The sequence below is a fragment of the Ambystoma mexicanum genome, chromosome 11 (genome assembly GCF_040938575.1).
Source record: "Ambystoma mexicanum isolate Mex_15411 chromosome 11, UKY_AmexF1_1, whole genome shotgun sequence".
NCBI lineage: Eukaryota > Metazoa > Chordata > Amphibia > Caudata > Ambystomatidae > Ambystoma > Ambystoma mexicanum.
The window spans coordinates 1,173,713,254-1,173,728,075 of record NC_090934.1 but is presented as its reverse complement, the minus strand read 5'-3'; the positions used below and the strand labels follow the sequence as shown (position 1 = coordinate 1,173,728,075).

The following is a 14,822-nucleotide window of genomic DNA, read 5'->3' as shown; positions in this document are numbered from 1 at the left end:
TCACCATCAAAATGCTGATGGACTCTCTAGGATGTATATCATCGACTAGAGGTATGAGGTTCATCCAGGAGTGGATTAAATCCTCCTGTCCCTTAGTCTGGGGGGGGCGAGTGTTAGGGAGAATTCTCTGTTTAGGCTGAATTTCCCTACCTAGTGAGTCCCCCAGCAGCTTTGCTGGATTTCTGGGGTTTAATTTTTTCTCCTGCCAAGAGTGAGACTCTTTTACCCTCACTCTTGGACATGTTGAAGTGTGTTTTCTTGGTTAAACCTTGTGTTGAATGGGCTATGGGGTCTCTTACTCCATAGGGCCTCATGTATTTTTGTGATGTGGGTCACACAGCACCCTCTGTGCCGTGACCCAGGGGTGTCCTAGGGACTCCCCAACATAGACTCCATACCCTGGGACTGACTACTGTCTCCCAGGGCATGTAAAGTCAACAAAGACTTTGCTAGTCTTGAATCCTGAACAGAACCAGTACAAACCATCATATTGTGGACGTACTGGCTGGGGCAATTCGATTGCCCCAGGGTCTGTTAGTCGAGGGGGCACGTCTCCGTCCCCCCTGATCGAGTTTTGGCTGGTGGCAGTGGAAACTACTTTTTATATTCGACCGCGAATATTTCCCTATGGGATTTCCCATTGTTTTAGGCTAACACATTTAATTATTTATTTACGGTAGCCTTAAACATACCGCCGGTTTATATATTTATTTTTATAACTCCGGTTGGGACTTTTTGCCAAAACTTGATTCTAAAATGGCGTTGGTGTTCGCCTCTGTAACTCTGACCCAAAGTGGAGCCCTTTGTTCCACTTTTGGCGGGCTTCTCCACAGAAGCCCTCCAAAGTGGTGCCACTCTGTCTGGGGTACTTAGGAGGGGTGGAGGGGGATTTAGGCACCCTGGACTGAGTTACCTTGGTAACTCAAGTCGCACTCCGTCCTGATTGGCCCAAGTGGTGAGCCGCCCGGCTCACCACTTAGCATGGTTGAGTGACAGCTAGGCTGGGTGAATGGGGGTTTGCTGCATAAAAGCAGGGCTTTGGGGACTGGGACTTCAGAAGTCGCCACAGGACCAAGAATCCGACGAGGGAAGAGCTGAGCCGACCTGCTTCGACGACACCACCCGGTGGAGCCCTGCTGAACCGTCTCACCACTTTTTCCCGACGACCGAGGAGAACTCTTAACGGAGTGGCTCCTTCCCTTTACTGGTGGGGACAACCAGTTTTCGCCTTCTTTCCGTTCTTTGAGGTATCTCGTGGCCGCCTTGCCTGTGCCAAGCACCCCGGCAACCGGAATACCACACTTTACCCCCATACCGCGAAAGTCGGCACCAACCCTTTAACCGGAGGACTCCGCGGCTGGTTTCTTCCCGGGCAGTGCAACGACCCTCTTCTTCTGCTCTTCAGCGAGAACTTCTTCTCCCCTGACCGACGTCGAGCCCTGCTGCCACTGCCTGGAACAACTGCCACCGCTGGAGGATCCTTTCCGCTTAAGGTACTGTGTTCTGCCTGGCTTCCCTTGCTACCGACTGTACGGGGTAGATTTAGTCCCCGGCTTTCGAACCTGGGAGTGCCTGGGACACTTTGGCTAAACTTTCCGAGCCACTCTAACCTCTTTTTGACTCTTTGCAAGACTTTGAATCTCTAACTAACAGTGTGATCTTGGGCACATTTTCGCTCCGGCTACTCTAAGAGTGGGCCCTGCCTAGTGACTTTTGCTCACCTGTGACTTTATTCTTCTTTAAGCCTATTGCAAGTGCTCTGGACCTTAGAGTGGTGTGTCTAACCCATTTCTGCTTTTTCTCTCCCTTTCTTGGAAACTACTAGAGTGTCATCTAACGTTAAGCACTCACCTCTGTTTTAATTAAGTGGTGTTTACTTAGAGTTGTCTAGATAGGAGAAAGGATTGAATCTACTTTCATTATAACTGTGTTGAAGTGCTTTTACTATATTTTTGCTAGAGTGTTTTTAACTTATGTGTATTTTAAATAAATAACTATATACTTTTGAAACCAAGCTCTGGTCAGTGTTTGCTTGTGCTATTGTGTTTTGGTACATATTGTGTATACTTTACATACTGCCTAACTCTTCTTGAGAGAAGTCTGACTGCTCAGCCACAGCTACCAGGTAAATCTGGGTGGTACAGACTGCTACCAAAGGGGTTTACTGCTCTACCTGTAGTCTTAAATCTTTTGCAGTGTTCCCCAAGGGAACTGCACAGGTTTCTGCCTAACAGGGGCCGGTGGAAGGGCAGCGGTTGCTGGGGGGGTTGTAGCTGGGCCTGAGCCGTCTGCAGACAAATAGTGGGGGGAGCTGGATTCCCCGAAGTGGCACGTAGCCACGGCCCGCTTTCCGGCTGCTGCGTATGCGGCTGGGAGGGGCAGTACAGATTGACGGACTTTTCTTCCAGATGACGCGTCCGTTCTTCCCCCAGTTTTCGCTCAGTGGGTGGGGGGCCAAGTCGGGTGACTCGGGCAACAGTTGTTTCGCACGCGGGGGTCAAAAGTGGGGGCTCAGGACACTTTTGGGGCCCGTGGATGCGGAGCTCAGACGGCGGTGCTCATCGTCCGTGCGCCCCCTGGTGGCCACCCCACTCACTGTTTTTAACTGATAATATAGGTTTTCTAACCTGCTTCCTATTAACTAGGACAACATCCATCCCGCTTTGTCCCCTTCACCATGTTGTCTAGTTATGTGCTCTCCATAATCTAATTTATCAAATACTAGCAAAATTACCCGTTCTCCGAACGGGTTCTGTAGACAGACATGATAACACTCAATTGTTGGAAATTAATGATCGAGTAGGTTGCTGTTCCGCCTTACCCTGGCGTGGTGTAGTTTGTTGTGGTGCAAATGTCTCACAAATCGTGCATCCCAGGGCCTTCAAATGTCGGTTCTGAGGTCCCATAGGGACCTTGAGTTGTGTTGCTCGTGTTGGGACCACTGGATTGAATTCATGCACACAGCAGAACAAATTAAATGGTCAGTTCTCTTTCAAATGAAAACAGGAAATTATACAAACATGGACAAAAGAAGACTGCTAGCCAAAGAACAATTCATTTTCCAATCCAAAAGTGTAGAGAGAGGCCTCAATGTAAAAATTGAATGGGCGGACTTATAACCATGTAAGAGGGACTGTTACAGCTGCGAGCTCCCATTTGCACACTAAGCACGAATATTTGTAGATCAACTATATACAAATAGGTTGAGACACATATAACCCAAACACTTGATTTGTTTCAAAGAAATGTCAGGAGGTCGTAATGAGATATACACATACAGCCAAAAGTTAACTGACCGTTCATGAAGAGCGAAGATAGAAAAAGAAAGAGGACTAGTAATGCCCGAGGTACGAATGCCCGAGGGAATCCATGCGAAATCTGAGGATAACAATGAACATAGTGGTAGGACTACCACGCTCTGATAAAAGAAGGTGGAACTAGTTTCCACCCACAGTATGAACGGGAACCGTCAACAGGAGCAAATTAGACGAGCGCGAGTAATGGCGCCCATGAGAGCCGCGATGAAAAAATAACCGTGGACCCTGGGAAAACAAGAGGACGCAATAGCACAAATCAGGCAAGCACAAACCGCACATATGAAATGTAACGATGTAACAGTGAGTTGAGATAATAGAGATTGCCTGAAGAGCCACGCCTAACTTAAGGTCACTATTTCTCAATTTTTCTGCAAAAAGAACAACCTTGGCACATGGAATAGATGAGGAACTCATACAGCGGGGATGTATCATTAACCTGAGCACCATTACATTTATAGTAGGCAAGCAATAATTCCAGTTATCTGTTTTTTACAGCATTTTAGGTTAAGCACTGTGAGCTGTGCTTGCACAATTCAAACAACCATGAAAGCTATCGTGCTAATGGGACTCCCTTCTAACTTGGGCACTGAGAGTCGAACTGCACTTCCAGTCCTAGAGCTAACTCCAAGCAAAAAACAGGAGAAGCGCATAGAACGGTTGCAAGATAAAAAAAAACAGGTAAGAACTCCTTGTCCTGCTTTTATCAATATAAGCAATACCAACGTAGCAGGATATTAGACTAGACATTCTTAGACTAGTCTAGCATAATACCAGATTGTAAGACTTGCTAAGAATTAGATCATCTGAAGAGCAAAATGTCAAATGGGAGTAGACAGCCTTTACCAAATGAAGCTTAAATCAAATGCCTTGCAAACTGTACCACCAGCAAATTAGGTGACCGATACCCAGATTAAGGTGCAATGGAAGAGTGGATTTTGAGAAGTATACACATATCAGGTTAATAGTTCAGAACGTTGAACAGTTTAGAAATTGTATGTAACCTTTAGAAAACCGAGTAGTAATGACTCACTAACTGTATTGATAACCATATGAATACATGGTAATAGATATCAATGTGACTGTTTAAGCAGAGAAAAATCGGATCCTTCAGTATTGAAGACCCCCACATTTATGGAATGGAAAACCACAGGGTGGTCTCTAGTCTGAGAAATAGACTCCAGTTATTGTTCTTAACAGAAACAAGAGATAGGAAGCCCCTGAAGAAATTCCAGCAGATTGTGTTTCTTAATAGATTAAAGGAAATGAAACATGTAGGGTAAAATAAGTTTGAAATGGATGAAAGGGTGAAATTGAGGTTTTAGAGTGAATAAAGAGTGTTGTGTAATTCTTTCACATAGTACTGTATAGCATAAATCACTGTTTCTACTCCAGACGTTTTATAGTATTGTGGCTGTTTTCAATGTGTTTTACCATTTTTAAATTAAACCAAATGAAATATTATATTAGTTTTAGTATGTTAAAATTGAGTGATCTGTAAAAAATTCTTTGGCTTATATAAAATGTATTACTACATTGTAAGACTTGGCTCATACTCTTTTGAAACGACAGAGCCAGTAGCGAGATTAGTGACCTATAGAGGAGCTGCTCAACCAGGTTGTTTGACTACCCTCAAGCCTTCATTGTGTTGTAGAGGGACTGGTAGAGAAGCATTCATTCTTTCCCTTCCCGGTGAACATGGTTTACGGCTTTGTTGGCAGGTACCATCTCATGAAAATCCTCGGGAAAAGTAATTTATCTTTACGCAGCAAACATTGTAGGCAAGCAAGTCATTATCGAGCATGAGGAACACTGAGATAACAATGGTCAATGCACTAGCCAAACTTTGGGAACTGTCACATCAGGGATATCTGTCAGTCAGAGCAAGCGCTTTGTGAGGCGTTTAAGGAGTAGTATTTTTTAAAGCTTGCTGGTCAAAGAACACAAAGAACTCAGTAAGTGTAGAAAAACAAACCAAACATCCCTTTGAGTACCTTTTAGGCTTTCCCCCTGGCCTCTTTCTAAAGCCACCTGGAAACACCTTCCTACAGCCGCCTGCAGACGCCTTCCTCTGTCACTGTCTGATGTTAGTCTTCTACCAACTCCACTCTCCATAAATACCACAATGTTAGCTCCTCCTGGGTTGTGCTTGGCCTGAGTATCTGCAGCTCTGTAGCCCGATTGTGCAGAGATACATCCTGGTTCACTGTAATCGCGGTACCTGGATCAGGCATGTGTTTCATTAGAGATTCCTTTCATCAGCATGCGGACCAAGTCTTTAAAAGCCTGGTCCACCCTGTTGAAATGGGACAGTGCACTTTACTGGGCAAGCTAGTAGTTGTTGGAGAGCCATGTATTCTTTCCTATGTGCACTGAGCATCTGCAGTGCGCTACCAACAAACAATGTCATGAAACATGGCTTTTGCTACCTTTAGGTAATGCTTTGCAGGGTGCTGGCCGACTGCATCTGGGAGGCGTTGATCCTTCCCAGACAACGGGCATCTATTAAAGGAAAAGTAGTATTTTTGCTGTGCATGTGGCCGTCACCTGCCAAAGGTCAGACAGTAAGTGGAAGTGACCAGTGCGATGAATCTGATATCATCACTCCTTTCCCAGTGGTAACCTCTCCATGTGGCCAGGGGACGGCAGCTGCTACCTGATCCTGACCCTGCGTGTGGCTATGTGAGGGAGGATCACATGGGGGGAGGTGACCCTCAGAGGGGCGATACATCGTTAGAGACATGGTATCCCCCTTTCCCTTTTATGGATACCCCTTCCATTCCCCATGCCTTAATGGCATATTGTCATAACTCCCTTCATCCACTCATAAAAGCTGCTGAGGATACCTTCCAAAGTTCTGTACATAGGTTACCAGGAACTGACTACCATTTCCCTGCATGTGAAAGTACTGTGATGAAAAAGCTGAAAAGAACAATGAAGATGAAAAGAACAAGACACAGGCTAGTCATCAGCAATTGATAGGTGCAGGGACATGTAAAAGCTACATCCAGCATGGCTGGGGGTGATGCTGCCTGGAGGAGTCCCGTGAAGCTGTGAACACTGAGAAGGAAGCCGAGAAGAAGATCCCAGGAGGAGGACCTGCTGGACAAACTGTCTAAAGCAACCGTCCGGTAAAGCTCTGGTTTATCTGTGGCAGAGGAATGATATCCACAGGCCTGACACAAGCAGCAGCGACGGCTCTGACACAGGTGGGGAGCCAAACAAGCGGTAAAGACAGCAGCATCCGGACACACAGACGCAGGTGGAGAACCGAGTGAGAAACAATCGGCAGAGAAGCCGCCAACCGCAGACGGCACCCAAACGCTACCGACCGGACAGGAGGACCACCTCTCCCCGAACACTGCACACCAGAGAAACAGGTACACCAGTGGAGAGACCAGTGCTGGATGTCCAGGAAACCCTGAGTGAATAAGAGTACTGGGTCGAGAGACCCCAAGTGAGAAAATGAACCAAATAAATTATAAACAAGATTGGCAAAGAAGGTAGATAAGTCGTAACGGAAATAGGTTTTGAACCAGTCATCAAGTACTTTTATGAATAATGTAATCAAGTGTGTAAAGCAAGTCATATAAAAAGTCCTAGCAGGGGAGAATACCAGGCAAAGTCAAGCTTGCAAGTGAAGCATATGAGAAAGCCCTGGTAGGAGAGTATACCAGGCAAAGACAAATTGGCAGGTGTGTAAAGGGAATCAAATGAGGAAGTCCTGGTAGAAGAAAACACCAGGCAAAGTCAAGCCTATGAGAAAATGTTATATTAAACTGGAAAAGAAACCTGGCAGGGTAGAACACCAGGTATCCTGTGAAATTGAGTTTAACAGCCACATTCTTTAATATATACAAGTTGTTTTTTTGTTGCTCGAGAGAAATCCAAGGAAGACTCATACCCTTTAAAATACTGCGAAGAGAAAACCTGGAGAAGGAAGCAATCCCCTGAACTGTTAACTTTACCCATTGGGAACTTGTGTTGGAGTTACAACTTTTCCTTTTCAATTTTAACATTTGGAAAGAGAGCTTTCACCTTAGAATTACTTTTTAGAATGTGAAGGCCATAATAGTATTTCGGATTGTGATAAGGAAGACTTCAGGAGACAGGCGGATGCTGAAATAATATTTATTTCTAACGGGTTAAGGGTCCTTAGCAAAACAAAGAATATAGTCCTCTGGTTTCCTTCACCAGTGTTTGGCCCTTCCAGAATAGATTGAGGCAATCCCCAACCTTGTCCTATCTCGTGGTGTCCGGATAGGCCCACCACTCCGGTCTTCCTTCCTCTTCCTCTTCCCTTTCCTGTAAAATGAGAGAACCTCGTTAGTTTTATTTGGCGCGCTTTTATAGGCTTCTTTAGTTTCAAGTCCCCACCAATCGGCATCAGCCTTGCCTGGCTGAAGCCTTATTGGCTGCTGAGGAGTTGTCCCGCCTCCCATAAAGGCTGCCATGCCAGCGTGCACCGTTCCCTGCTTCCGGAGTCCAGAGAAACGTTTGAGGCGATCACGTGATCGTGATTGCGCTGGATATGGGCGGGTTCTGGGTGCCTTCCAGACGCCATGCTGACGGACCGGTCGCTCACTTCCCACGGTGTCATGGAGTGTCTGCGCCGTCGTCCCACCCCCTTCGGGGTCGGGTTTCCCCACAGGTGAGTGCAGCCGTGATCCGCTGCATCTCTGAGCAGCGGCTCGCGTTCCCTCACCCTCGGCGCCTATGACCGCCGAGAGCAAAGGAACCGACCCGCTGCCTTGGCTCTCAGGGCCCCCGACAACCGGTGCGCCCAACACCCCCCGTGGGCGCCGAGGCACATCCCCACACGGATACAGGACATTTTTGCTTTGGATATTTGACAACCGACAGACCCTTCGTTTTGGTTGAGGTAGGGAAACACCTTCTAGAATAGGGACCGCAAGGCCTTTTCCAAACCCCTTTTATTTTGAATAAATGTTTATAGCCTAAACTATAAGCTATCTGTGTCTGCGTCCCATTCCTGGCTCCTCACACCACAGAATCCTCCCATAAAGCCCTGGCGCTCTAGCTTGATGCAGTTCCATGCTCCCTGTGGTGAACCAGAAGGAATCATTGGAACGAGATATAACTTGTTCAAAGGGGTTTATTTAAGTAATCAGAAAAACGCTTATCTAGCCCTACCACTATGAGGGAACTTACCTACCTAACAAACTAAAACTAATGGTGCTCGTCGAAATGGCCAAAAGAAATAGTCCTTCGTCCAAGCCCTACATACTATCTGGCCCTACCACTTGGAAAAACAGAACAAAAATATGGACCAGAGCAATAATAATAATAATAATAATAATTTGGCATTAATATAGCGCTACGAACCCTCAGGTATCCGAGCGCTGCTTATTATTACCCTCGGTGTGCGGTGCTCATTTATCGACCTCGGAAGGATGAAAGGCTGAGTTTGACCCAGCCGGGATTCGAACCTGGGTCAGCAGGCTCTGCAAGGATGCCAAAGTGAGCGCTCTACTCGCTGTGCCACTTGACCAGCTCTATCCTAGGGTTTTGAACGGCCAACTACTGGGATCTCTTTCAAAGTGAAGGTTGTAGAAGTTTTTCAATGTCTCACACTGCGGTCCTCAGCCTCTCTGTAGGCTTTGAAGGGACAGTTTAAATCTTTATACGGTTCTGCCACATTCCTTTGAGTGGTAAAAGGGTATCTTTAATGCAATGCCACCATTTCAGACTTGGTGTTAAAAAATGGTTTGGGCAGGTCAACCCTTCTGGTCCTTTCTGTTCCCAGTCTTGCTTTATATTCTTTATCTTTCCAGGGTGCTTCAAAGCCCTTCGGTCCTCACTTAGGCCTAATTTCATTGGTTATCAGTTGGGCATTTACTTGTTCAGGTTTTCCTGGCTCCCGTAATGTTTTGGGCTTTTCTAGACGTGGATACAGCTGTTCACCTCTCTCAGCAGCATTGCCTCTTCGCAAGCATTTGCTTCACTTGCTTAGCCCTATTCGACAGCTGGTGGACTTCTCTTGCCGAAACTGGGGATCCAATCTCTCCCCTGCAGTCTGGTCTTGGAGTTTAACAGGTCCCATGGCTTCCGTGTGGTCGCACCACCAGGCGAGATTGTCTCTCTCTCTCTACTTCAGTTTCATTGCTTTCCTGGATGGCAGCCTTCCAGCGTTGTGCTGGTGATCAGTTCGCTCCTCACGCTACCGCCAGCTTGGCGGTTTAGTGGGACTCCGCCCCTCAAGGACGCCCTCCTGTCAGAGGTTCTTCTCTGCGTAGGATTCTCTCTCTCAAGTTCCATTCCAAGTTCCTCGATTTAAATACATCTTCACAAACAAAAGGGGTGTGTTGCTGCTCTTTGACTGTGGAGTTCAGGTGAAGCCATAGAGAATGAGTTAATGTCACTATTAGATGGATAGTCAAAAACAGAAGTAAGTCTTTCCGGTTTAGGCAGACAATGTACTCTGGACAAGGAGCTCGTTACAGGAATGGGAGTCCTTGTTGCCACGAACAGAGTCACTTCCAGCGAATTCCCACTTTCCGAGACCCCTGGTGAGGATCTTGCTTAGCGGGTTCACCTCCCTAGCCTCAAAGTGATTGGCTCCCCTCTGGGGAGAAGAGAGAAATAGTCCATATTCGTCACACCCTTAGTCACCACTTTCAAAGCCACCAGAATGGGACAGGCAACGTCGTCATAGAACAATGTGGGTTGCCAGACATTTTGTCGAAAAAAATTCGTCGACATGATATTTGGTCGAAACCATTTGGTCGAAAACCAAATGGTCGAATTTTTTATTTTTTATTTTCTTTTTGGGGGGGGGGTCCCCCCAACCCCCTTTTTTTCCCTAAACTACAACCTAAAAAATATATATATAAATAAAAATAAAAATTCGACCATTTGGTTTTCAACGAAATTACGTAGACCAAATGTCTTTCGACGAAATGTCCGGACACCAACATTGTGTATTGGTCATATCGTATGCAAACTAGCAAGCACAAGGAAATGCAGCGCTCTGTCTATAAAGCCCTAAAACTGTATAGAGACCACAAAATGCATTTAACCAGATTGTTAGGTTCAGATCTTTGCTGGGAAAGTGGAGCAGAGACACAGAGTTATACTCCTCCCTTTGCGAGTTGTTTCAGAGTGGCGATATTCATGAAGGAGGTCTTCAAGGGAATCAAAGTGGTCACTGACCTGGAAATAACTGGGGATGCAGATACAATCCTTTGTAAGCTAACATTGGGGATGCATAATCTACAGAAAATTACTACAATCAGGATAATAAAAATGTAATGCGTGTTGGCAGAAGGGCTTTCAATAAGGATTTGTTGAGCTGGAGCTAAAAGCAACTCCTTGTCAGCCAGAATCAACCATTGAGCAGGTGGTTCCTCTGAGCGGGGGACAAGGAGATGGTACATAGCGAGTGGCAGGCTTCACTTCCACATGAGAACTTAATTAACTTTTTGTCCATTATATATAATCCAGTAAGGTTTAAATGCCTTCTAGAAGTGCCCAAATGCTCACACATATTCACAAACAAACTTTATTTTCCCCTAGGTATGTTTGTAGGACACCAGTTTGTCAGAGCTGTAAATGCAGCCCCTGGTAACTGTTTGTGCCAAGATAACCAAGCTCTCCTGGGTTAGAAAAAGGGCATAAATAGCTACCAGCTCCTTGCAATTTCAGCCCCTGTTGCAGGATGATCCTTCTGAGTCACTGGAAAGAAAGTATTAACCCGAGGATCGAGGAATGGCGGGATGCAATGACAAGACGGACTATCCCTGGAGTGACGATGGCTAGCTGACACAAAGTAGAAAGGTTTGAGGCCACTGTGGCAGTTATATTTAATTATATGAAATAATATGTCAAATTACCAAATCCAATGTAGCTGGGCACTACCTTGTTTTAGCTCTTCAAGAAGATTGTGGGCACCGGCGGAGGGTGTCTCAATGTTTTCCTTTTCATGCTTATAGAAATCTGTACTTCAGTGTTGTAATGAAAATTATTCAACAAAAAAGATATATTAAAAAAGAACCAACATCTTGATTACCTCTGATAAAATGCTTTAGTGAACAAAGTGGTGCAAAGCTAAACTCTTAAGGCTTATTTGGGCACTGCTATCACTTCAGGTAATTACATGCAGGGGTTATAAATAAACAATTTATTTCGAAAATTGAACGTTGGTTTCTGCAATGGAATTTAAAGTATGCCTCTTGACTAATTGAACAGTAAATGCAAAACACACATTGTTTTCAAATCTTGTTTTTGAACCTTACATTTCAAGATGTGTCTACAATATCATGACTATTACTCAAATTTACAGAGTGTGTACCACTTTACTCCTGCACTTAATTTTATGAGCACATCACGTACAACAGCGTATGATATGATACATAATATATAATTGTTTATTTATATAGCGCCTATACACGATGTGTTTCAAAACGCTTCAGGTAACGGAAGGAACAAGGGAAAATACAATGAACATTCATACACGGCCATGAACAATAAGAATGTGAAATAACTATCAGACTCGGCCTGGCGACATTTCTGATAGTGCAAGAGCTAAGACACACAAAGGAGGGGAAGAGGTGAGTGGGAAGGAAATGGGAACAGACATGCGACTACCGTACCAGGCATGAATACATTTCTGATAGAGCCGGAGATAAAGAAAGGTGAGGGAGAAGGGGAGCAGAAAGGAAGGCGAGGAACAAAACAAGCATGCGTGAGCAACACCTGCGATCTTAAAATATAATAATCAGCACTGCTAGAACTGTACATTATTTTTGATGGGTATCTTTACGTGCCTGTCCTGCTCCAAGACATATTACTATTGAGACCGGCTGGATGTCCAAGGACTGCATTCCAAGCATAATCTTCCTGTTCCCAAACTACCTTGAAGTGAACATTCTCTATTTTGGTTCATTTGAAACTAATGTCCAGTACTGTGTTTTCTAATTTCTTCTGTAAGCACCGTCTGATGAAGTTTAAGGAATTTCAAAAAGCTAATGTATTATACACAACATTATATTTTCAATCAGGCCAATGAAATGTAGCAAAGGAATAAGTTACTCACCATAGTAAATACTGTACTAGTCCAAAGACCCATTTCCGTCATACTGTATGGGTGTCCCCACTGTAGGGCGGTAACCAAGCATTTTGCTACACTTCCGCTTGAAAAGCTTTTAGGCCACGTGGGTGCGGCTGTAGTGATTACACACTAACCAACCCCACTCTCCAGCGCCACACCCGTCACTGCTTAGTAGCGGATGGGGGATGATAGTCTACACCTACTTTTGTAAGAGAGATGGTGGGTCAGGCATATGGAGGGAAGGGGACTCAGGACTAGGAGTACAGTAGGCATTAAGTGAGTAGCTTGCTCTTATTCCTCTGTTCAGTCCCCTTTCCATACTGTATGGGAGATTCCAATGCAACAGCTATCCCCGGGAGGGGATCATCTACTTGACTAATCAGCCAAAAAGATTGAGAATTGCTTGCCCAAAGTCAGCATCTGACCTTGAAATGACATTCAGACTGTAATGGTGGCAGAATGCAGAAGGGGATGCCCATGTAGCAGTCTTACTGATAATATCCCAAGATATGGGTCTCTGAAAAGCTACCGCAGTAGCTTTTGCCATCACTAGCGGCAGTGATCAAAGTGGGCAGGAGCGGTTGGGAGTTTTGCTCTGCTACAGTTTTGCTATTTCTATACTTTTATTTTTAAAAGAAACCATTCTGGAATGGTTTCATTTTAAAATATAAGTTTAGGAAGAAGTTGAAACTTGCACTCAGTGCAATGCAATGAACATTCCCTTAAACAACATGTGTGTGTTGGGGGGGGTTTGGATTGTGCAGGGGAGGGGTGTGTCGATGGAGTTTGTGGGGAGCGGGGGCAAGCCTGCAGTAAGACAATGCATTACTTACCGTAAAAGCATTTCTGATGGTTGTATCTGCTTAGATTCACATGCTGTGCATAGTCCGACATCCAGTGGTCACTGCGGAGTATTGCATTTTGTTTTCGTAGTCGAAAAGGGGACGTCGACAAGGCGTGTCTGTAACACTATCCCTATAGTGACGTGCGGTGTACCCACAATCCCTCACACGTCGAGGTCCCTCTGTTTGTATTTTTTCTGCCCTGAGAGAGCCTTCTAGACGTGAGCGAGTACAGAAAAGAGATTTATGTTCCATCCATCCGAGCGGGGAGGAAGGGTGGGCGCATGTGAAACCATCAGCCCCAACGGAGACGCAGGTTCCACCGGCGTCCTCCTCAGACCGTAAGAGTCTTAAGCCCCCCTCGCAACCGCAGACGCGACCAGCGACTGGGCTTCCCCCAGATAAGGGCGCTACCCCCAAACCGCCAGACCAAGCGCTCCGTCAGAGAGCGCCCGTCGCAGTAGAACGCGCGACTCCCGTAACGTCAATACCAGAGCCCTCCACAGACAGATTACTCATCGAGAGCCAGAAGCGGACGGCGAAAGATATGCTGAATACCATTCAGAAGGCTAAAGAAACGCCGAAAAGGCCTGAAGGAAGGCAGGAACTGCCCCCTTCATCTAAAGGGACTCCTAGCCTACCAGAAGGCTTTTCCGACGGCGACGGAGACCTTTCTTCGATGTTATGAGAGAGGTCAAAATTCAGGCCAAAGACCCCCTCCCCCCCCCAGACCGCTCAGGGGTATCTCATGAGACCCTGGAGAGACTCCAGTTCTGTATGGAGAAGATGGAGAGGTTTATGGAGACTCAAAACCTACCACCACCCGAGAGGGCAAGAGAGGGACCTCAGATGGACCCCAGGGCTAAATTCCCTAGGTTGTTTAATCCCTCCCAAGTGGATGTAGATCTATATGACCTCACTGAAGAGGACCCCCACTTTCAGGAGGAAGACGAATTTTTAGGCCACGAAGAGAACAAAACCTAGAGGAGGAGGGTTTTGAAGCAAATCCAGATATAGGTGGGGGGGGGGGTTTCGGAGAAGACACAGAGGAAGGTGCTTCACAGCCCTGGCAGTCCCCATCAGCGTTTTCGGACCCTGATGCACTAAACCTGTCCCCTCCCGAGGACTCACCTAATAGGAACACGTCACCTATAGACGATCAACCTACATTTAATGCACTACTACGCAAGGCAGCAGCGCATTTCGAAATAGACACTGGGGAGATTTCTCCTGACATTGACTTTGTGGAGAAGGTAATCAAGGAGAAACCACCTGTCAGCCAAACCATTCCCCTCCTCGCCTCAGTAAGGAGACAAATTATCCCTTCACTATCTACACCCGCGTTGGTCAGAGGGGTCAACCCGAGGATAGAAAAACTATTCAGTCCCTCCCCTTCAGACCCGTTGTACATCAGGGGCCACTCTGTACCAGACTCCCTAGTGGTGACAAATACAAGGAAAAGAGCAGGGGTCCCGCTGTCTACCAGCGAAGCACCACCAGATAAGGAGGGTAAAAAATGGTATGCCCCGGGGAAGAGGATCACAGCCTCCGCTGCTTTTTCCGCAAGGATTGCAAACAACAATTCCTTGCTAGCAA

At 46.0% G+C, this 14,822-nt stretch overlaps 1 protein-coding gene and 1 long non-coding RNA gene across 5 annotated transcripts in view; one reads left to right on the top strand and one right to left on the bottom strand.

Annotated features, from left to right (window-relative positions):
- The window catches only part of VPS13C (vacuolar protein sorting 13 homolog C), a 5,236,720-nt gene that overhangs the window by 4,197,071 nt on the left and 1,024,827 nt on the right, over positions 1 to 14,822 (bottom strand). The gene's annotated exons all lie outside the window — the stretch shown is intronic.
- Positions 3,428 to 14,822, top strand: part of LOC138504194 (uncharacterized) — an 82,494-nt gene continuing 71,099 nt past the window's right edge. The window contains exons 1-2 of the long non-coding RNA XR_011279797.1: positions 3,428 to 3,577; positions 3,813 to 3,995. This is a non-coding gene — a long non-coding RNA (uncharacterized lncRNA). The remainder of the gene's footprint in view (positions 3,578 to 3,812; positions 3,996 to 14,822) is intronic.